Below are 22,414 nucleotides of genomic sequence, written 5' to 3'. Positions count from 1 at the left end.
GGCCTAGAGGCCTGTAACATGAAAACAGCAACAGGCCTGCAATCTAGTGAGCAAGACTTTGGTTCAATAACACAGGAGCCAAGAAAGAGGCCCTATTGATAATTATGTAATTGTGTAAGTTAGGTTGAGCATGGAAGGACACAGGGAGGCACTGGGTACAGACTGTGAGCCAAAGGGAAGTAACGGAACATCTTAAGAAATGTCTTGGTACAAAGACTCCCTAAAAACTAATGCACATACCAACCTAGGTTCAGGACCGGGTCGAGATTGACAGCATGAAGGATAGTAAGTGAGCCCCCCTTCCGTAAGGTGAGGGGTGGTAACTAGGCAACAGAGGGTGGCAACCTGGTACATAAAGAAGTGATGTAAGTTGTTTGTACCTGTCTATAAAAGGACACTGCAGAGGGTTCTCTCCGGCCGACCTTGGGGGGGTGCACTAGGCGCCTGAACGGCAGGTGTCATTGCCTGAACTTACAGAACGCACAGTAGCTTAACTCTGACTAAGTGCTATTAATATCTGTTCTATGGCAATAGGCCTGCCCGGTGTTGGTACCTTGTCAATGCGGGCCATAGTGCCCAGTGGTGTCACATTGTACTGATCTCTGTTACCAACTGGTAGAGCTTCGCATTTGACAATAAACCTGCTCGATTGATTTCAAACCTTGCCTGCATCTGTCATTCCCAGGGCCTCTCAGAGATCTCCTGTGTTGACCCAAGTGCACGGGGTCTAACACTCTAGATAAAGGGAGTACCGATTGTTACGCACGCAGCTGAAAGTTTCTCATCACCGACGGAGTAGAGGTCCTGTCAGGAGCGCGCCAGGACGACCCTGAGCAGATGACGCTGACACTGACAGTCCAGACCACCGAAGGTACTGAGGTACGAAAACACTGAGGTATGACAGCCGCTATGCTGATTATTTTCAGGAATAACCACATTGCGCAAGAGGATTTTCTGAGTTCTGCCAGCTGCCCTGGGTCACAGTCACAGGTCAGAAGCTGGCACTGCGGGCGTCCTGCCCAGGGCTTGCACGGTTGTTTGTGATGAGACAAGGAGAAGTTATTTGTCTTGTGTCCTCTCTTGAGCCTGTGCAGCTGCTGCTCTCTGCTACTGAATGGGTTGCTGTCTCCATGGAATTTGTTCTGAGCTGTGGCTGCATTAATGGCATTGCCATGCAGCTGCCAGGGTGGGACTCTGCTTTATAGTGCTGCAATTCATTTCTGGCTCCTAAGCTCTATTCTGGGTAATAGCCTCTGAAATGGTCAATTCCATGTAGTGCATGTTCTCGGGGAGCGTCTCTCCCCTTTCCATCCCCTCATTGCACTTGCTACAGAGGCATTGCTGTGGCAAGACAAGGGCCTGGTTTGCAGTGCACTCAGTTTACCTGGGTACATCAGCTAATCGCATGTGCACATGACCAGAACTAGCAATTTGCACGCAGGCCCAGGTCCACAAAGACCAGAGCTCACTGGAAGTCAGGAGCCTGAACACCCCTGTGGAGCTGGACCTTGGTAGCATAGTTTGCAAGGGCAGTTGTGACCAACTGCAACCTAACATGATCCCAAGTGACATCCTAGTTGGCTATCTAGCTGTTAGCTTCAGCTTCCTACTGTTGTTCCCTCCTGTGAATTTCTCCCCTGTCTCATGGTTAGCTGTTCCACCGCCGGCCTTGGGAATGTGGATTCATCAGCTTAGCTTCCAGGGGCTCTTCTCTTGGCTGAGTTCCTGACCCAGAGGACTTGTAAGGAGGCTCAGATCAACGAATGTATCCAGGGTCCCAGTGATGGGGCGGGGGGGAACCCAGCTGAGCTGTGTTACAGCCTCATGTGCCAGGTCACAATGCCACTTACTCAGATTCGGGCCTACTGCCCCTCTATCAGGATGGGGTTGCAGTGCCTCTCAGTTTGGTTCGTTTTTCTTCTCGTCACTGGGGGCCTGGCATGTGCTGGGCATGTTGGTGGCCACTGAGCGCACGTTGGTGGGCCACAGGACCATGAGAGTACAGAGCCTGCCTTGGGAGTGAGCAGAGCAGGGCAGCCAGGATCGGGAAGAGCCAGCCTAGCCCTGAGCCAGGGGTATAGTGAATGGCCAGGAAGGTCCTAGGGATGGTGGGTGAGGAGATGTTGTTGGTGGGGTAAGATAGTGGGGACTGTTGGGTTAGGAGGAGTTGGGGGTAAGTGAGGGATGCTGGGTGGGGAAGCGGGAGGAGGAGGAATGGGGAATCTCGGGGAGCAGTGGGGGTGAAGGACTGGGATTTTGGGAGGTATGTCAGGGCTTCTGGGTTGTATGAGGGAATATGATGAGTGGAGGCTGGTGGAATAGATGTGGAATGGGAGAGGCATTGGGGGGTATGTGAGGGTGGGGTATGTGGGGGGAAGGCACTTTGCTGTCTACTCTATAGATGTCAGCCACACACACACCCCTTCCCCAATTTCCATAGAACACAAAGACCCAACATTCTTTTAGCTGGGCTTGGTTGTTATTCCCCCTATCCTCATCACCACTGTCTCCCATTCTTAGCATCGTCCTGCACAAATGGCTTCTGAACTGCATCTGCCCCTACAAACCTCCTTCTAGCTTCCTCAGCCCCAGAGTGTAATCAGCGCTTGGCATGTGAGATTTGTCAGTGGAGCCGGCCTGCTCTGTTAATACCCAAGCGTTTGCTTCCCTTCCTATGTGCTACTGCCGGATCTCACAGTGCAGAGCGGGAGAGATGCAGACCTCTTTCTGACCACTCCAGACGTGTTTACTTCATACAGGCACAATTTAAAAGCCTCTATGTGAAGCCAGCGTGCCACACAGCCAGCCCTACCCCTTCGGCACCTCTGGACCTGGTGATAAAGACAGCTGTATCCCTGCCTATCTTAAGCATTTCATTCATGAGTGGACTGCTTCTCTATCTGCAGATCCATAAAAGCAGCATTTGTATAATACACGAGTGGATCTCTGTACTCATCCTTTAAAGAGCAAGGGAAGGTTTCTCCTTGGGCTCTCGCATGGTTTATTCCTACAGCAGGAGAATGGGTTAGCAATATAAAATGAGTCTGCAGGATCATTCCTTGTCTCATCTGAGCTTTGCGGGTTTGTTTTAAAGCAGGAGTGGGGAACCTCAGGCCTGGGGGCCAGATACGGCCCTTGGCTTGCCTAGGTCCAGCCCCCAAGGCACAGCCTTCTCTCCCCTCTCCCCCCCAGCATTGGGGAGCCTATGTTGGTGCTCCAGCCCCACTGCTGCCCTCCTGGGGACTGGGTGAACAAAATCTACTAGGCCAGGCCCCCCTAGGCTCTGGTGTGCGAGGGGAATGTCTTTCTCCTTCTGAGTCGGAGCCACAGAGGGGTGTTTTTCCGCACACAAGTGAAAAGCGGGACCTCAACTGATTTTTCTGGGAGTCAGTGGTCCCCAAACCAAAAAAGATTCCCCGCCCATTTTAAAGAAACGTAACTGCATTGTTAAGGGCTGATTAAGGATTCCTGGCTGTGAGGACTGTTCCTCACTGGTCATACTGTACACCAAGGCTACTCAACATGCAGCCTGCGGCCCGTTTGTTTGCAGCCTGTGGTGCAGTTTCGGTTTACGCTGGGCTCAACACACGGCCTGCAGGTGGAATCCTTTGAACATGGCCTCCGCTGGGAACATGCTCCACAACTGCAAGCCAATAGAATGGGTCTTCTGTTGATATACGTTTTAGTAGTTAAATTCCTGGACTGTCATTGCTCATTAAAAGTGCTGTTATATGGGTGGAAATCGAGTAAATATTGCATTTTATTAGTATCAGCAGAACTGACTTCAATGGGACTTATGTGTTGTGTAGTCTCCCCTTAATCTTTGTATTCACGCCCATCAGGGTGAAATAAGCTATTTGCATAGATATTTGCATATATATGCAACCACGCTTAAGATGCGTCCCTCAGCATGTTCTGAGTATCACTGTGGCCCCTGCGGCTTCCCAAGTTGAGTAGCCCTGCTGTACTCTGTAGGCATGGCTGAGAAGGGGAAATGGACTGTCTTTGGGAACTGAGCATAGACAGCATGTGGTGAAAGTGATCCCAAGGCAGAGTCTGGGAGAGGGGAGTTTGAGCTGGAGAAGTGGTCAGCCCCTTGGAAACCATTTATTGGGATGGGGGGCACAGGAGGACTGATAGCCCCTCCTCTCCCCCCCCCCCCCACTTTTTACTCCATCCTCTGTGTAACAGGATCAGCCCTTATTCTTAAATGCCCCCAGGATGCAGTGGAATGTAGATGGAATTCATGTGGAATTGTGGCATCCCTGGAATTTTAAAAGCACTGGCTCAGGGCCCTGCTTACAGTTTTATCCTCTTCTTCCTCATCAACATTTCCCTGACAGAAACCAGGATCCTGCATTGGTAGCAGGCTGAGGGATAATACCCCAGACCTGGGCTTCTATTATTAGTTTGATTTGGATGTGTAGTCCTTGAAGCAGGTCCTGTCCTGTGGTGTTCTCATCCATATGTCTGGTGCTTCTCTCTGGCCTCCCATCTCCCAATCATCAGATTGTGGCAGCCAAACATCTGCACCTTATCTTTGGGGGCACTTATACCGCATTCCTGCCGGATGACATCAGTGTGTTGTACTGAGAGCTGTGTTTAAAAGGAGAAGTGATGTCCTGCTTGTAGGCCAGGGAGCTCAGTAGGGAAACTTGTGATTTGCAGTCACTCTGTAAAAAGCCAGCTTAGAGCAAGGTTGGGGAAGTTGTGTCCCTCTGCCTTAAGGAGCAGCCAACTTTCTCTGTTGTCTTAGAGGTGTGGATTCTCCGAATAAAGCAGTTACGTTGTAAACTTCCTGGAAGTTTAAGACTACACTTGAAAGAGAATCCTCTGAACTGTCATTCATGCTTAAATTTGACCCTTTACACCTAAGCTTAAACAAAGACATCAATTATCTTACCCATTACAAAGATATGTGAATTCTCTTGGAATTCACACCTCCAGATCAGCTACTAGAAGTGGGCCTCATCCTCCCTGATTGGATCCACCTGGTTATCTCCAGCCTGATTCTGGCCTGCATATTTATACCTGCCTCTGGAAATTTCCACTACATGCATCTGACGAAGTGGGTCTTTGCCCATGAAAGCTTATGCTCCAACACTTCAGTTAGTCTATAAGGTGCCACAGGACTCCTCGCCGCTATTACAAAGATAGCTTCCCCAATTATCACCTCTAATATCATTAGCTCACAGACATTTACCTTTCTCCTCCCCATCCCCCTTCTGTTCTGAAATTTGATTTGTCCTTTTCATATGTTAATTTTTTTAATTGTATCCTTTGGTATATATGGTTGTGACAATTTTCTTCCCCTATTTGATCTGAGGAAGTGGGTCTGGCCCACAAAAGCTCATCACCTAATAAACCATCTTGTTAGTCTTTAAAGTGCTACAGTCTTGTTTTTTGTTCCAGGAAGAGTGTTTGTTTGTTCTCTGACTTCTCTGTACAATGTCTGACATAACAAGCCCCACCCCAGCAAGTGATCACATTCCATTCTATGCATTTGTCCCTTCCTGCTGGGAGAGCACACACCACCATCCCAACAGACTATGAATTAGATTAGAGAAAGCATTCCGATACACAATGTAAGGAAGCATCCTACTGCCCAGGGTGTGAACAAGATGGGCCATTGGGTCTTCTCCATCCTGTAGCTGCTGTGATTCAGTGTCTCTGATCTATTTCTCTTTGGGCCAGACTCACAGCCCTCTGCTGTGATGGAAGCTGCGGGCTGAGACGAGCTATGCCCCAGATGGTTTTCAGTTTCAGGGAGGACTGGCTCTCCTAGCAGGGGGCATGGTGCCTGTTTACAGTGACGGAGAGAAGTCATTTCATGTTCTCTGGCAGCCTCGCTGCTCTATTAGCAACAGCTGAATGGCTGCTGCGAGGAAAAGGAGCTTTGCTTGCAGGCTGCACACAGTGTAGCAGGCTCTCTGTGAATGGGGCAATCTTGGAGTATCCTTTCTGGCAGAAAGCGGGATCACTGGGCAGTCACTGCCGATGGACAAGGGGCTGATGCAGCCACATGCTGATAATGAAGGACTGAGGAGGGGCTTTGAAACTCTCCCTCTACAGCGGATCTGGCCAAAGAAGGGGTGTTTGGGCAGCGTCCCTCCGATTGCTGCATCTTGGTCATCGCTGCCTCCGGTGTTATAGGATGTCCTGAGAGCAGGAGCATCTGATTGAAATGTTCTCCACACAGTGATGCGGGGTGAAAGGTGGCCTCTGTGCAGGATAGCAGGGAAGCCACTGTTCTCTGGAGCACTTTTATCAGCTGGCCCTGTGGCTGATACGCACTGAGCCTCTCTCAGCTGGCCACGGTTGTTTTCATACCTTGTCGATGTCTAGTATTTATGTCCTAACTGCGATGATTTTGATAGATGGCATAGCCCGAGTCAGTAATGCCACCCCTTCACGCCTTCTCTGGGAGACCCTGGGGCCACCCCTTCACGCCTTCTCCGGGAGACCCCGGGGCCACCCCTTCATGCCTTCTCCGGAAGCCCGAAGCAGGCTCTAGTTCTAACACAGCCGTTAGCTTTTCACATACAGACTCACCCCCTTAATCTCCTCACCAGTAGGGCTGTTTTCTCCCCTTCTCACGGGCTGCGTAACAGACATGGAGAGGTTAAGGCTTGTTCGAGGCCACAGATGGAATCGATGTCCAAGAGCCAGAGTTAGACTTCAGCTGCCAGGCCCTGGGTGCTACACTTCACGACTCGTTCTGAGCTGCCTTGTGGCAGACCCTGCTGACTGGCTGTGTTTTGCTGCCATACGCAATGGACTCCACGCTCAAGGGGAAACTGGCTAGGTTGGCGCACAACCACACACCACAGATTTTGTACACAATTGCTGCAGCTGTGCGAGTGAATTGGGTAAATGTGTGTGCAAAAGGCTCCTCCTAGAAGGCATGTCTCTGCAATTAGATATCCATGGCGGGCCTGGGCCAGCTGACTGGAGCTCAGGCTACCAGGCTGTTTAATTGTGGCGTAAATGCTCAGGCTTGGGCCGGAGCCTGGGCTCTTGGACCTTGCGAGGTGGGAGGGTCCCAGCTCGCAGGCTGCAGCCTGAATACCTACGTCGTAATTAAAATGCCCCTGAGCCCCGTGATGCCTAGTCAGTCGGCCCAGGCAAATTGCAGGGCAGACCTCCCCTCAGAGCGCCAAGCACTTTCTCAGCGCTGGACAAATAAGCATGAGGCAACTTCCCAGCACTTTGTACCAGCTTTCCACCCAACTTGTGCAAGCCGTGCCGGGGGGCCCATTGGGTGTCCGTTTTGTAAGTGCTGGCCCACTGGTGCCACAGTCTGTCTCCTGAGGGTACCAGCATGTTCCCCCAGCGCACTGGCTTGCTTTCCATGCGGTAGCTCGCGGTGATTAATTCAGTGTGCGTAATTCCCTAGCAGATGATCTGGCTCACATGGCTCCTGATATTTCTCGAGAGAGCTGGAGGCCGCGGGGGAGGGGAACGGATTAGTCGTGCTGTTGCAGGTGGCAGTGGTGGGTACAGGAACACAGCTGAGAAAACAACAACAGGCAGCCGTACTGAGGCGTTCCTGGGGAAGTCGGGTGAAAACCAAACTGCCAGATACTGTAGTTAAATCCTTCTTGCTCTGCAAAGCAGGGCCTGCCTCAGCCACCGAGTGAAGTACTCCCACAAACAACCCCCTGCAGAATGCCTAATCTAGTGCAAAAGGCACACCTGAGAGGAACTGGCTGGCAAACTTTGTGTCTCTAGCGAGGGCAATTCAATCACTCAAGCAGCTCAGTATTGAGTCCTGACTGAGCCACAAGCCCTGCTCACAGGTCTGTTCGGTAGATTTTGTGTCTGGTATTTTCTATCAAAATTATACAAAAATAAATGTTTGTTGTTAAGCTATTTTTTTTTCAATTTTTAAGGATTTAAATGTTCACAATTGCAGGAACATGAGGTGCATGTGTCAGACAATCAGTTAATGACAGGAGAAGCTGAGATCCAACTGCTAAAGCCGTATAATCATAAACACACAAATTGTTAACGTCCCACATTAAAAAATACAAGTAACTGTCCTTAAATCAAACTGGCAAATTCTGCTATCAAACATATTTTTTCTATGGTTTGGAAGTGCAGTGAAATAGACACCGACATCTCCCAATAATCAACCCTTCTAAGGCTGTCTAGGAGGCAGCCTATTGCATGCCACAGCTGACATTTCTCCTGGCACATTTAGAAGGTGCAATACCCAGTATGCATGGTTCTGCCAAATCACCTGCGTGAGTGGGAGAGCAACAGCTCTGTGTGGGCTGTTTCCTCCTTGCACAGCTGTCTGTGGAATGGACAACCAATGCAGGGACTAATCTTCTGTCCCCTTCTCCCATAGGTGCTGGAATTAGAGGTGTTGTAGCACCCCCTGGCTTGAAGTGGTTTCCATTATATAGGGGGTTTACAGATTGGTTCAGTGGCTCTCAGCACCCCTGCATGGGGATGGGCTACAGTCCAATCCTAAATCTATCTCTGTGCCAAATCTATTTCTGTGCCTATCACCCTGGTCTCTGTGCACTTTCCATGTGAAATCAATAGTAACAGTGGAGTTGATGGTAGACTTCAAGGAGTCTGTTGCTTCTCCCAGTAAAAGTTCCAAATCCTGCTTGGAATAGCCCTGCTGGGTTTGTGAGTGTAATAAATTCCTCCTGTTGGGTTGAGTTTCTCAGCGAAAGCTACCACCGTCATTACAGGGCCTTAGCAGAGCTGACCTGAGTGGAGCTACACCAATTTGTACCAGCTGAAGATCTGGACTGGCTTATTGTTTATTCCTGCTGCTTGCCATAGACCTGCAGGGTGCTTTTCAAATCACAGATGGAGGCCCAGATCCTCCCAGGTGCCAGCTTCCTTTCAATGGGCATTAGATACCTAAGTACCTTGGCAGAAGGGGGGGCCGGAACCCATGCCCCAAAGAGATGTCTCTCTAAGGGAGCTGGAAACAAGGGGAAGAGGAACAAACACAGGAAGGGGTTAGGAGAGCAGGCAAGAGTGATGACAGTACAATGGTGCCCTGGGGGGAGAGAGGAAAGCACCGTTTCGAAGGTTGTACTTTCCACATCCGTGTGAGGGTATGTGCCTTAGAGTGTCCAAGGCTCTTAGAATGAATGGCTTGGGAGTCGGGGCCCTGAGGAGCCGTGGGAAGTTGGAGACAGGGGAGGGACAGGAAGGAGTTCTGAATGCACGGAGAAAAGGTTGGGAAAGAACAAAGGGGAAGATGGGTGAGCACGGAGGGTGTGGGGGGGAGGGAGGGCTGAGCACAGACATCACAGGAACCCATCCAACTGCTCCAGGGCAGCAGTTTTGCTGAGTGGCTGGAGTAGCTTTGTCCCCTGAGCTGGGAAGGGCTCTTACACTGCAGCCCTTCTGCAAACGTCTTCCCGTTTTCGTCGCTGGGCAGCCCAAGCAGGATGAGGCCTGAATCCAGACTCATCAGCACAATGGGGCTCTGCTGTCCCAGAGTGTGCTGCAGAAAAACTAGAGCAAAGCTATGAAATGGGATGAGATTAACCAAGCAGTTAGATTATTCTAAGCTAATAAAGCGTCTGGTCCAGATGGCTCCAGTGGTGAATACTATTAAAGAGAAGATTCTGGGTAAATTAGGAGCTCTGTCACTAATGCTTTTAATTCAGGCCCAGAGGGGCCTCTGCCAGAGATTGGGGTGCAGGCTCCAAACTTGGGGTGGTCCAGGGACAGAGGGGGGCATTCCTGCCCCTCAGGCCCCAGCTCTCTCTATGCTCAAATATCCCCTGCTCAGTTTCTTGTCCCTGGAGAAGCAGTAGTGCCGAATTAAGGAAAGGCCTTTAGTGAGTGCAGCCGATGGCCCCAGGCTAAAGGGGGGCCCTCAGCCCAGGACTCTGGGCTGTAGCCACTAAAGTCCCTGTGTTCCTAGCCAGTCCTCCTTGGCGGAGGGGAAGATGGCTCCATGTGCTGCCCTTCCCCCTCATCCCCCCAGGCTGGAGCTGTGTCATCATGAGCACCAGGAAACTTTGTCCCTGCACTGTCCTTACCTGAAGGCTCCATCCCCGTAGATCCCATTGGCCAGGAATCATGGCCAATGGGAGCTGCATGGGCAGTGCCTTCAAGTGAGCATGGTGCTGCATGGGATGTACAGAGCCTCCTGCTTTCCCCCATCAAAAAGGAGCTGCAGCTGTGTCAGATTGGTGCCCCACACCTCAAACCACAGCCCCACCTTCCCACACCTTAACTCTCACTCAAGTTCCAAACCCCCACCCTAGCCTCCTGACCTGAGCCTGCTCCCAAACTCTAAACCCCTTGGTCCCAGCCTGGAGCCCCCTCCCATCTGCACCCTAAATGCCCCACCCCAGAGCTCACCCCCTCCCCCCACAATCGGAGCCCTCAACCCTCCTGCACCCTGCTTCAACCCACAGCACTTTCCAGCGCACCAAACCCCTCATTTTGGCCCCATAAAATTGAATAGCTCTGGGCCCCCAGAATAGTTAATCTGGCCCTAAGCAGCATCTCCAACTCTTGTGCTTCCCCTTCTCTTGCCCATTTGCTCAGCATCTTCCACTGATTCTGGCTTCTCGCATTTACAGGGGCTTCCTGACCAAAGCCATTGGCATGTTTGAGTCCCTGCCTCACAGAATTAATTCCCCTTTACACTGCTGGTTAAATACCCAGCACTTTCCATGCTGTTGGCCTCCCCTTTTCTGGATGGGGAAACAGCAGTGAATTCTGTGCACTGAGACTTTCTAGTCATCTAGTGAGAGAATTCGAGTATTAAGGAAACCTGAATTTGGTCTTAATCCTTTGATCCGTGCAAAATTGTTACGTAAATCCCCGAACATAAAACAAAACCCAACCACCGGGGGGTGGAGGGGAGTGTCCTCAGCTTTTCCAGGTCAAGTTTTCTACAGTGACTCTGATCCTGAAACATAAGCTCTGCAACTGCACCTACCACTTCTTAACTACGAACCGACCAAGGCAAGGTTAGAAGGAGAGAACTACATATAAAATCTCCGTTCAGATCCCTACTGCATGCACATACCCCTCCCCTGGCTAAGGCAAGAGAGCGGAGAAATAGCATTATGCCTTTCTGGGCATCTTCCTTCGGAGGCTCCTAGCGCACTTGGCAAACACAAAAGCCCAAGGCACTTGCCAACCTTGTTTGAAAGATGCACATCTCCAGTCTTGCGCCGGCAAAACACTGTCTTTGCAAAATGGCAGCAGTTAGCCACCTCTCTGTCTGTGGGCACAAGGCAGTCACAAGTACTTAAGGGCACCCATTTAAAGGCTGGGTTAAGGCCTAGCTGGAAACTGGGCCTTACTATGTTATTGTTCCTCCTATTTCCATTGCAAGGTGTGCATGTGTGCAGGCTCCTGTGCAAGGTGTGTGTGTGTGTGTGTGTGTGTGTGTATACACTACAGGAAATTGCTGCAGTCAGACAAGCCGACAGTCTCACCAGGCTCCTGGGGAAGGTGTGTGTGGGGGGTGGGGCAGGGCAGCTCTGCTCCTGGAAGGGGTGGGGCCTTAGCCAGAAGGGGCAGGACCAGAGCAGCTGGCTCTCAGCACTGCAAGGACCGCGCCTCCCCCCACTCAGTGCTGTCTGCCGCCCAGGTCTCTGCAACACGCCACGTGGGGCTCTAGTGGTGATTTGCAGTGGCCGGGAACCCGGGTTCCTTTGAATCACCAGGCCACCGAGCAGTTGCCCCTCTGCCCCTCCCCCCCCTCCTGTCAGCGGGCCTGACAGGGGTAGAACCTGTCAACTCTCTCATTCTGTGCTAGGCAACAGCCTTGGACAGCAAATGATGAAGAACAGTGTATCCTCCTGACAGCCCGAGGGCATTTAGGGATGCAAAATGTTATTACCTGAGCAGGAACATGGCAAAGAAAGGATACTTGCAGCACATCATTACTCCAAGTGGAGTCAAGAGAAAGCGCACGAGGAAGGAAGTCGGTGCTTTTGCTGTCATCTCCCTCCTTGGCTTTCATTAGGAGGAATCGGCTCAGAATTACTCTAACGAGACATAGGAGCTGCTTATTTGTTTTAATTAAATACAACAGAAGCCATCAGTGTTCCAGGAAGTGAAGAGACTGAGGGTAGGGAGATAGGAGATTTCAATTCATAATGTCCCCATTAATATCACCCCATCATATGAAATGGGATTAACAGTTCAAAGACAAATGAGAAGGAAATGAAACAAGAGACCTGAAATTCCTCCTCCTGCATCCCAGGTCCAACTTCCTTTATCAAAGCACTTTCCACGAAAACTTTAAATATAGATGACTGTTGTCCTCTTTGTTGGATTGCTGACAGGAGAGGTGGCCTTTCAGTAACATGGCTAAATGGGCGGAGAATGCAAACTGTTCAATTACATTAACTTGGACACATCCCATAACAAGGGTCATTGGCAAGAGACTCTAGTAACCAGAAGTCTTTGGCAGACCAGACTGGTGCAGGCATTGGTAATCAGCCAGGGAGTCCTTTGCTTTGGTAAGTTACATTCCTGTTAGTAGAATCATAGAATACTAGGACTGGAAGGGACCTCAAGAGGTCATTGAGTCCAGTTCCCTGCCCTCATGGCAGGACCAAATACTGTCTAGACCATCCCTGATAGACATTTATCTAACCTACTCTTATATATCTCCAGAGATGAAGATTCCACAACCTCCTGGGCAATTTATTCCAGTGTTTGACTACCCCGACAGTTAGGAACTTTTTCCTCATGTCCAACCTCAACCTCCCTTGCTGCAGTTTAAGCCCATTGCTTCTTCTTCTATCCTCAGAGGCCATTAGATGAATTGCTTTCTGTTTGGTGGTTGATCTGAAGAGCACGGGTGGATTTCAGTACAATGCTAGGAGCAAATCTCTTGCGTCCCAAAACCTGGCACTATATCGTGTTGCTAACCAGCCTGTCCCACAGAGGCACCCATCTTGAGGGACAAAGGGAGCGATTCAGGGACCTTGTCAGCTGAGAGTGGCAGCCAGTGGGACAGCTCTAGGTTACCGAGAGACAGGCACGATGAGGTAACAGCGTTTATACAGAGACTAGAAGATTGACCCAGTGTTGCTTGGGCCCTAAACTCAATGACTTTTGGGAGGTTTTTTTTGGAAAATAAAATGAAAATGTCCATGCTTCATGTACATCATTGCTCTGGGGTGGGTCTGGGCATGAGGGGTTCATTATGCCGGCTGCCCCAGGGAGAGAGGACAACCCCAGTCCCTTCTCACCACAGCAGCTTGGGGCCAGGTGAGAAGCACCTGTCTATGGCCGCTGCAGCTCCAGTGGGCACTGCCAGGGGAGGAGTGCTGTCCCCAGCTGGGGCAGATCCAGAGCCGGCCCACAACATTTTGGCACCTGAGGCGGGGAGCTCAAATGATGCCTCTGTGCCCCCTCACTTGGGCCAGAACTTTGAAAGGTCTCAATTCTCTGGGTCCTAGTGGCGCCCCCTCACAGTCTGGCACCTGAGGCGGCCACCTCAGTTCGCTTCATGGTAAGGACAGCCCATGGCAGATCCCTTATGCTCCCCGGCCAGAGTGAGGAATGCAGCAAACTGTGCACTTTCCCCTCGCTCCCTGATGAAGGGGAACAACCATGGTTAGCCTAGGCGGGGAAGGCTTTGCCTTCCTAAACTGCCAGGCATGGCCCCTCCCCCACTCTGCCCCCCAGAACCCTCCCTGCTGTGCTCTGGGGCTGGGCAGGCTGGAGCCATGCAGCCTCCTCCCTTCCCAGTGTTCCGGGGGATAGGCAGGCTGGGGCGTGTGACTAACTAACATATTTCAGTAGCCCAGTACAGATAAGGCAGGAGAGCTGTTAAAATGTACTAAGCAGGTCTAGGATCCCCTAGGCTCTAACTTGCCCAGTTTAGCGCATGTAAAAGGCAACACATTTTGTGTAGACTCAACGTTTACAGTGTGTTAGCTGACAAGTGCTAACATCCTAACTTTAAACCCTTGGCTAGACAAGGCATGGGGGCTAGAGTTGTATGTCCCCATGTGCTTCTATTTCAGTACTCCTGCCCCTGCTGCCATCTCCACCTCTGTGATGCTAGCACCTTGCCAGGGTTTAGATTTGTACTTTTCAGCCTTTGCCCCCTTCCCTCCCCGATTAGGAATGGTTGGGCTTTGGTTGCTTTGGAATTTGCTTGACATTCCCTGCAGGGCTTTGGCAGTGATTGTGTAGGAGCTATCCGTCAGCACTGGAGAGGGGAGACTCATGCGTGGCGTAGCCTTTTGTTCTTCAATACCCAAATGGGCCAGTCTGCACTAGGAACTGCATACTAAGCAGGATCTTTTTACACCAAATGCATTTTTCCTTTCCGGGTTACAACCCCCGGAAAACAAAGTACCATTAATGCCTTAGAGCACTAACTGTGCACACTCAGAGCTTGTCTTTAGAGCCGGGGCTGTTATTGCTGGTGTGTTTGTACAGTGCCTAGCACAGCAGGACCCCAACTTGGTTAAGACCTTTAGGCATTGCCACAAAAAATGGTACTATCTTCTTGTTATGTGTACCATTTCCATGTTTGTACAGTGCCTAGCACAGCAGGACCCCAACTTGGTTAAGACCTTTAGGCATTGCCACAAAAAATGGTACTATCCTCTTGCTATGTGTACCATTTCCATGTTTGTACAGTGCCTAGCACAGCAGGACCCCAACTTGGTTAAGACCTCTAGGCATTGCCACAATAAATGGTACAAACCTCTTGCTATGTGTACCATCACTCAAATATCCATTTACCATAAAGGCAGAGGGTTCATGTCCTCTGAGCCATGCATCTATAGGGCATCAAGGGCTCCAAGGAACACAGGGTATGTTTGCTTTACAAAAAAAAAAGCCCATGGTAATGTGTGTCAGAGCCCAGTCTACATACTCGGGCTCATGAGTCTTGTGCTACAGCACTAAAAGTAGCCTTGTAGATGCTTCAGCTTGGCTCTGAAGTCCAAGAAGTGGGGCAACCTAGCTCTTGTATCTGCCTTGGACTCTGCCCGTCCCTATGCTCTGCACGCTGAGAGTGAGCATCTGGAGGGCCCGGCTATCTGATATTTTTGGAGTTGCACATGGCAGTCTGTTCTAGGGCTGAGCTGGGTGCTGGTCAGAGGGAAGGGAGCCATGCTCCTTTTTGCTATTTTAGCCCATTTCAGAAGGCCCTCTGTGAAGTCGAGGTGACCAGTGTGTGCTCTCAGCACGGAGCTGCAGCAGCTTCGGCCCGGGAATTGATTTGTCATGCTTCGGATGGAAGGAAACGAAGATTAAACGTTAAGCTATTTGTCCAGCATCTCTCTGACGTAATCAGACTGCACAGATTAAGGAAGGTGACCTTCTGGACTGTAAGGGGTGTTTACTGACCTGTTAATGCAAACAGTGCTCCTCTGGAAATCTGGCATTGTGCTTGCTCAGGATGAAGGAGCAAAAGGTGGTGATTTTGGGTAGCCTGGAGGGATCTAGTTCTCTTTGGCAGCAAACAACAATGTTGCCCTCCTAAGTGATCTCAGTGTAATGAGCCACAGTAACAAGGACGGAGCAGGCTTGTTCCCATTGTGAGGTCAAGCTCCAGTGACGTGTCTTCTCCCACTGTCCCAGGTCAGACTGGAATGATCATGAACCTTCACAACAGAGTGTAAACCTGCCTCTTTAGCTTAGTGTTCCCACATAACAGGAGGAAAAGCCCCCTGTGAATGGGGCAAGGATGAAAGAAAACAGGGTTAGAATTGTTGGCACTTGTACAACACTGGCACACCCTGGACTTGGGTGTGGTATGTATGCTTAGCCAGACAGCCAGAAATCTGGCCACCTAGGACTTTGTTGTTATTATTGTCCATCCCATTGATGGGACCTTCACACTGTCCTCAGGAAGAGAATTCAGATTCTTTTGCTCCCAAAGCCTCAGCTTCTTTCACTTTCTCTAATGGAGACTCTCCACTAGCTGTTAGCAGTATAGGGGGTATGGCATACAGCTGAACAATTCTGATGCTATCCCACAAAGGATAGTAGCACACATATACAGTAATCTGTTCATTACCTCATATAAAGCTTCCATTTCCACTTACTTCAAGAGAAGTTTCCTCATACAATTCATTTATAAACCAGCATGGCCACAGCTGTTAGTTATTTGACAGGAAGAGCAGCAACTGACCAGGAATTTTAATTTTAAAACTGTCAGTTTATAAAAAGGGAACAAAATACACAAGGGGTGGAGTTTGGCACTGCAAAGCTGTCACTATATCCATTTGTTAAAAGGGTTTGGACTGACAGCAAAGTTTGTTAAAGATGGCTCTGACGTCATACCCATGCATAACAAGCTGTTTGAGTGACAGCTTCACAATGAGAACATGGCAGCATCAGCCGCATCTGTGTACTGGTTATTTTTTCTCTCACCCCTGGATTTCACACCCTGTGAGCTGCAAGAAAGAGCAGGCTGGCCCTGCAGCACGAGCCTGCCTGCAGCAGACCAGGCTTCTTTCCCTCTCCTCTGCAAATCTCATGGGTGGAGAATAAAAGCAGAGAGCATTTTTTACTATTTACTGGGTGCCACGTAGCTGCAAGCTCTGAGGCCTTCTTGGAAACGGAGAGGGCAACTTGCCGAGAGAGATTTCAGCTGGGAGCCATTCACTCCTTCCAGTGCTATAGACTTAGTCCTTAGTGCGTTCCCCACACAGGCTGTAACACAAGTGAGACAGTCGGCGGAAGGAGACATGCGTTATTCCAGATTGACATGAGTGTAACGGAGTGAACTTTGGCTCTGGCTTCCTGTGCACAATCAGAAATGAATTGCCTACTCCCCAAAACTTCCATCAACTCTAAATATTGCTAATGGCTGACAACGGACCCCACAGAATATCAATCCAAATATGGATGCTCCACACTGCCTCTGTGTGTGCGTGGCTTCCCTTTGTTACTGTCTCTGCTTCTGTCTGTTGGAGCAGAGGTGTATGGCAGTAGCTGTAAATAAGGCCACAGTTAACATTGAAGGTGAGATGGGGTCTGTCCAATCCCTTCCCTTGAAACACCTTCCCTGGGAAACACACTCCACTCAGTCCCTGGCTTCCTCTGAAAAGCATCTGTCCCCTTTCTGGGCAGTGACTGGGTAGAAGCAGGTGAGCGAGGGATAGATCTGAGGGGAAATCCATGGGCCCCCTAAAGCCATATCCCCCAGGTTTATTTCATTCCTGTGTTCACACTCTTATTCAGTGTCTGCCTGGGAGGAACTTCCAGAGGCAGCTGTCCAAAGATAATGATGAGGTCTCCACATAAACTTGCTGTAGTCAAAGACACGTGTACCTTCAGCCCCCAAATTGTGGGGCCTTTGGATGGAGTCTCAACGAACCTTTCAGGAGATTCATTGCTACCAGTAAGAAAAACAGCCCATCGGCTCCTAGCAAAACACCTCTACACCTGCTTCCCACGAGAGAGAGCTTTAAAGATTGCAGAGAAGGGACTAACCATGACTACCATCCTCTTATAGGAAATCCTGACTTCAGTGGGTGCATGATTGAACCCACAGACCTCAATTTCCCCCCGTCTCAGACAGGGACACCTTTTCAGATTTTAGCTGGCGGGAGGGGGCAACATTAACCATGATTACAGGGGCTACTTAGGCACTTGAAAATCCTAGTTTGCTGGCATAGAAGTTAGCAGGCAGGAGCCTCGTATTTCATTTCTCTATAAAAAAAGACCAATAAATATTAGACCTACTCAGTTCTGATAACATGTTCTGACATCTTGTGGCAAGTTACTTAAGGGGCACTGATTGGTTTAGAGTTTTTATATTGGCACTTTGTTACTAACTTTGCGGAGAGACAGAGGCCGACCCCATCGGAACCCCTAAATGGCACCCCTGCGTAAGGCAGTGAGAAGGAGCAAGAGCCCCTTACATTGCTGCACTAGACACTACATCTGGCCAGGCAGGAGGAGGCAGGGACACTCAGCTGCTTAATCCTTCTCTGTAGTATGTGGGCAGGGCCTGAGTGGGGAATGTGCAAAGTCATGTCTCCACCCCATCCTTGCTGGCCAGCACCATTAAGCCCATGATTCACTGGGGGTAGAAGCAAACTACACACCTTTGCCTCTGAGGACAAGGAGGAAGCAGGGGAGGAATTGTCTCTCAGAGGTGACTGTGGGCAGCACTGTAACTAGGTGTTTATGTAGCTGGGGCTGTGCCTGCAGGGGGCTGTGGAGAGGTGCTTTTCACTTGGCCCCAAGCTGTTCCGGTGAGAGAGTGCTGGGGGTTGTTCTTTCTGTCCCAGGCAGTATACGCCCAAAACCCCTCATCCCTGGCTGCACCCCAAAGCCCACACCCCTAGCCAGAGCCCTCACCCTGTACCCCAAATCTCTGCCCCAGCCCTCAGCCCCTCTTGCATCCCATCCCTTTGGCACCACCCCCACCATACACTGTCCGTGCGTGGAATGACTTTTGTTCTGTGATGCACTCTCTCCATATTGGTGCATATAATGCAAGTCATTCCACACACTAACACAGAAAATTAGAGGGCACTCCGGTGAGCAGGTTGTAGCTCCATATAGTGGCATCTGGCCAGGAACTGGGATTGGATTTTTGAGCACCAGGGTGGTCAGCAACATTGGTTTCTCTCCGTTCCAAAAGGCTGTGTCTCCTGCAGCCACTGACTCCAAACTGACTCAAACAAAAGCTCTTCCTACTAATCCATCCACCGTACTCACAGCAGCACGTGGTTTTCTTTAGAGGTCACTTAGCCAAGCACCAACCAACCCTGATGCCACTTGTCTTGTGAAATATCACAACAGTGCACTACTCGATGGATGCAGGCAGCACGTCACAGCAAATGTAACTGATATCCAGGTAATGAAACGCTATAGGCACTGATCCTACAAACTGCTCTGCCCAGGTAGATCCCAAGCCAGTGCAGAATGGCAGCCAAGCCACAGTCAGAGAGTTTCAAGCCAGAAGGGACCACCAACTCATCTAATCAGACCTCCTGCATAGAAAAGGTCCCCGCCACCACCAGGTCCCCACAAACTAAAGCCAGCAGTGTACACTAGCCCTAAGCCAATGAGGCTGTAGTTTGCCCCAGACAGCAAACTGCGGAACAGGCTCTTAACAGTATTTTCATCGTTAGAATTTTAAAATAAGTTCTCCAGGCCAATCACTTGCAGTTGAGCTAGAGCGTTTTCCCTTGTTTCTTAGAAACGGAACATCCAGAGACTGTATTATTGTTCATGAATTCCATAGGCTTCTGGCTTTTTTAGTACATGTCAGTGTTTAATAATGAATGTGTTCAGCTACGTAAGGAGAAAGTCTCTAGAAACAAACCAGTCAAATGCACAGAAAGTTGAGCATCTTTAATTCAAAGCCCTTAAGGGCTAATCTTTCCTGTGTAACTTACACTAATCAGCTCTGAATTCTTTCAAGGCTGTTTGGCGCAAAGCACAAAGTCTGTCTATGTGGCTCATGGCTCTGCTGGTCTTTTTGCCCCTCTCTCAGAAATAGTATATCAGGCTCAAGTCACTGGAGTTTCCCGGGGATGGTCCCAGATATACAAGGGCTGCTTGTTGCAAATATGGTGGTGAGCTGGGGCAGGGGACTGGGATGCAGAGTCTGGGAGGGAGTATGGGTATAGGAGAGGATTCTGGTCGAGGGAATTGGGGTGTGGTAGAGGGCTGGGTGCCAGAGGCAGCCTCTGGTTGGGAGGTGCTTATCTAGCACCTTCCCTGCCTGCAGTTAACTGATCGGTGTGTCTCTCTACACTGTAGGGGTGGGGTGAGGAGTCTTTGCATACTGTCTCCATTCCCAGCAAAATCTCCTAGCTCCTATTGGGCACAAACTAGGCAATGGGAGCTGAGAAATTGTGCTGCATTGCTCCCGCGCCCAGCAAAATCTCTCATCTCCCATTGGCCAATTTCTGGCCAATAGGAGCCAAGCCAGGCCTTAGGGCAAGACAAGTAAGGTGGTTGTTAGCCCTGAGCCTCCAGGACCTCATGCTGTGTATAGATGACATCACCATGACATCACATTTATGCGCAGCTGGGCCCCACAAATTCTGTGACCAGGCAGTTCTCTGCACAGTGTCTTCTCCCCCACTCCTGAGCCTGGGGCTATTGTCCTGGGCTGGAGGTGGTGGCGCTGGCTTGCGGCGTGTTCCGGACCATTGCACTGCTTCCAGGTGGGCTTGCTGAGTGGGGAGGCAGCTGCCTGGCTGGGCTGCTTGGTTGCTCCCTATCAGGGCGGGGAGCTAAAGCAGAATCAGGTTCTGGCAGTGGGCTCAGCTGGGGCGTGCGAGTGGCTTGGTTCCTGGCTGACTGGGGCAGCCTCAGCAGAGCACTGGACAGGGCCCACCTGGGCGGCAGCACATGCGTGGAGGAAGGGGCTCAGAGTCAGAGGAGTGCAGGCCCCAGAGCTGCAGGGCAGGCTTCAGACAGGACCCGGAGAGGTGGGTAGGCATCGGGCTGGGAACCGGTTCACCCCAGCAGAGGCCCAGCCGTAGGGCAAGGTGCCTTCAGGGCCCTGTGCTGTGTGGAGGGCTATGTCTAGACTGCAGGCTTCTTTTGGGAGAAGCTTTTTCCGGAAGAAATCTTCTGAAAAAACTTCAGAAAAAGAGTGTCCACACTGCAAAAGTGCATCAAAAAAGCGATCTGCTTTTTCCAAAGAGAGCGTCCACACTGCATGGACACTATCTTGCATTTAAACTGTGATTACTATGGGTGGAGAGGCCACCAGGGCATGTGCTTTTTCCTCTTTCCTCTTCTTTTGAAAGAACTCCCTCTTCCCCATCCACACACATGCCTTTTTCCAAAAGAGCTCTTTCAGAAAAAGGCTTCTTCCTTGTAGAAAGAGGCTTACCAATGTCAAAAGAACCCCTCTGGTCTTTCGATTTTTTTTTTTTTTTTTTTTTTTTGCGAAAGAACGCGATTGCAGTGTGGACGTAAATTTTCTGAAAAAACTCTGTAGTGTAGACATAGCCTGGGTGACATCACATTTATGCACGGCCAGGGGAAATACCTTTTCAACCCCAGCTATGGGATTCCTCCACCAACCTTTTAACACGTGACTCAGCCAGGGCACGGCTTTTGGAGCCATCCTCATGCACTTGAGCCAGATGGCTACAGAAAATCTAGAAGGAGAAATCGTCTAGTTGGGAAAAGACCAAAGTTAGAGGCGAGAGGCCAGGATAAGATGACCTAGGGCCCAAGACTGACAATCAGAAGACCTGCCATTTTCTTGGCCATGAGCAAGTCCGTTCACTTCTGTGTGCCTCTGTTTCCCTACCTATAAAACAGAGATAATTCAGATATCATTTATTGTCCCCATGTAACGAGGTAGGCAACTTATATAAAGTTGGGACCTGCCTACACTACAGGACCGTGGTGTATTTGTAAGCTGCTGACCCCCACATGTTGTTCAGAGCATATGGATAACACAGCTCCGCTTAGCCCCTGTGTAAGAACAGGGCTGGATGCCCTTTTCGCACTAGGGTGTAAGGAAAAGGTATAGGGCTCTGAAAAAGGTTCTCAAGAACTAATCATTTAAATAATTGTTATCAATGGACTAGAAGCCTATATAAAAGTTACCCTGCTGGTAACATGTGTGGGTGACAAAATACTAGCAGAGAGGTAAATAAGGCTGAGGCCAAGGCAGTGACAGAGCATTCTGGATCCCTTGGGAAACTGAACCCAAACAAAACAGTTTCCTAGAGCCATATATGAAGTCCTAGCCCCAGCACGCAGCTCACACCCTGGGAATGGGGAGTTGTATCCAGTCAAGCAGTGACTCTGAGGTTATGAGCAAAGGAGTGAGCAGGGCAGGGAGATGACGCAGCATCAATGAGACCGAGTTTGGATACTGCACCTATTTCAAGGGCCACATTTTAAAAAGATGTTGAAAAACTGGAGATGGAAGCAACAAAGAGCCAGATGTTTTGAGGGCTGGAGAAAATGCCTTCTTGTGAACGATTACAAAAGAGGCTGAGAGGTGACTTCTTTGAAGGGTCTAAGTGCCTTTCTGGAGAGAACATGTCGGGCATTAAAGGGCTGGATAATGTTGCAGAGAAAGACTGAACAAGACCAGAGGCTGGAAGATGAAACCAGACAAATTCATATTTGAAATAGGGCACAAATGTTCCACAGTGAGGATGCACTGGAACAAACTACCAAAGCAAGTGATGGATTCTCCATTTCTAGAAGTCTTCTAATGAAAACCAGATGCCTTTCTGTCGTGTGATTAAAACTTAGCTAATTGAGGGTGTGTCTAGACTAGTTTTTTTTTTAAAAGTGGCCTTTTTTCGAAAAAACTTCCCCTGCGTCTAGACTGCTGCCACATTCTTTTGAAAGTAAATTGAAAGAATGCGGCATTTTTTTCAACCGCAGAAAACCTCGTTTTACGAGGAATAATATCTTTTTTCAAAAGTGCTCTTTCGAAAAATGGCGCTATGTGATGCAAACTGTGCTTTTTCGAAAGAGAGCA

Source organism: Pelodiscus sinensis, chromosome 17 (assembly GCF_052426305.1).
Source record: "Pelodiscus sinensis isolate ZL-2025 chromosome 17, ASM5242630v1, whole genome shotgun sequence".
Lineage (NCBI taxonomy): Eukaryota > Metazoa > Chordata > Testudines > Trionychidae > Pelodiscus > Pelodiscus sinensis.
This window is presented reverse-complemented; position numbering follows the sequence as displayed.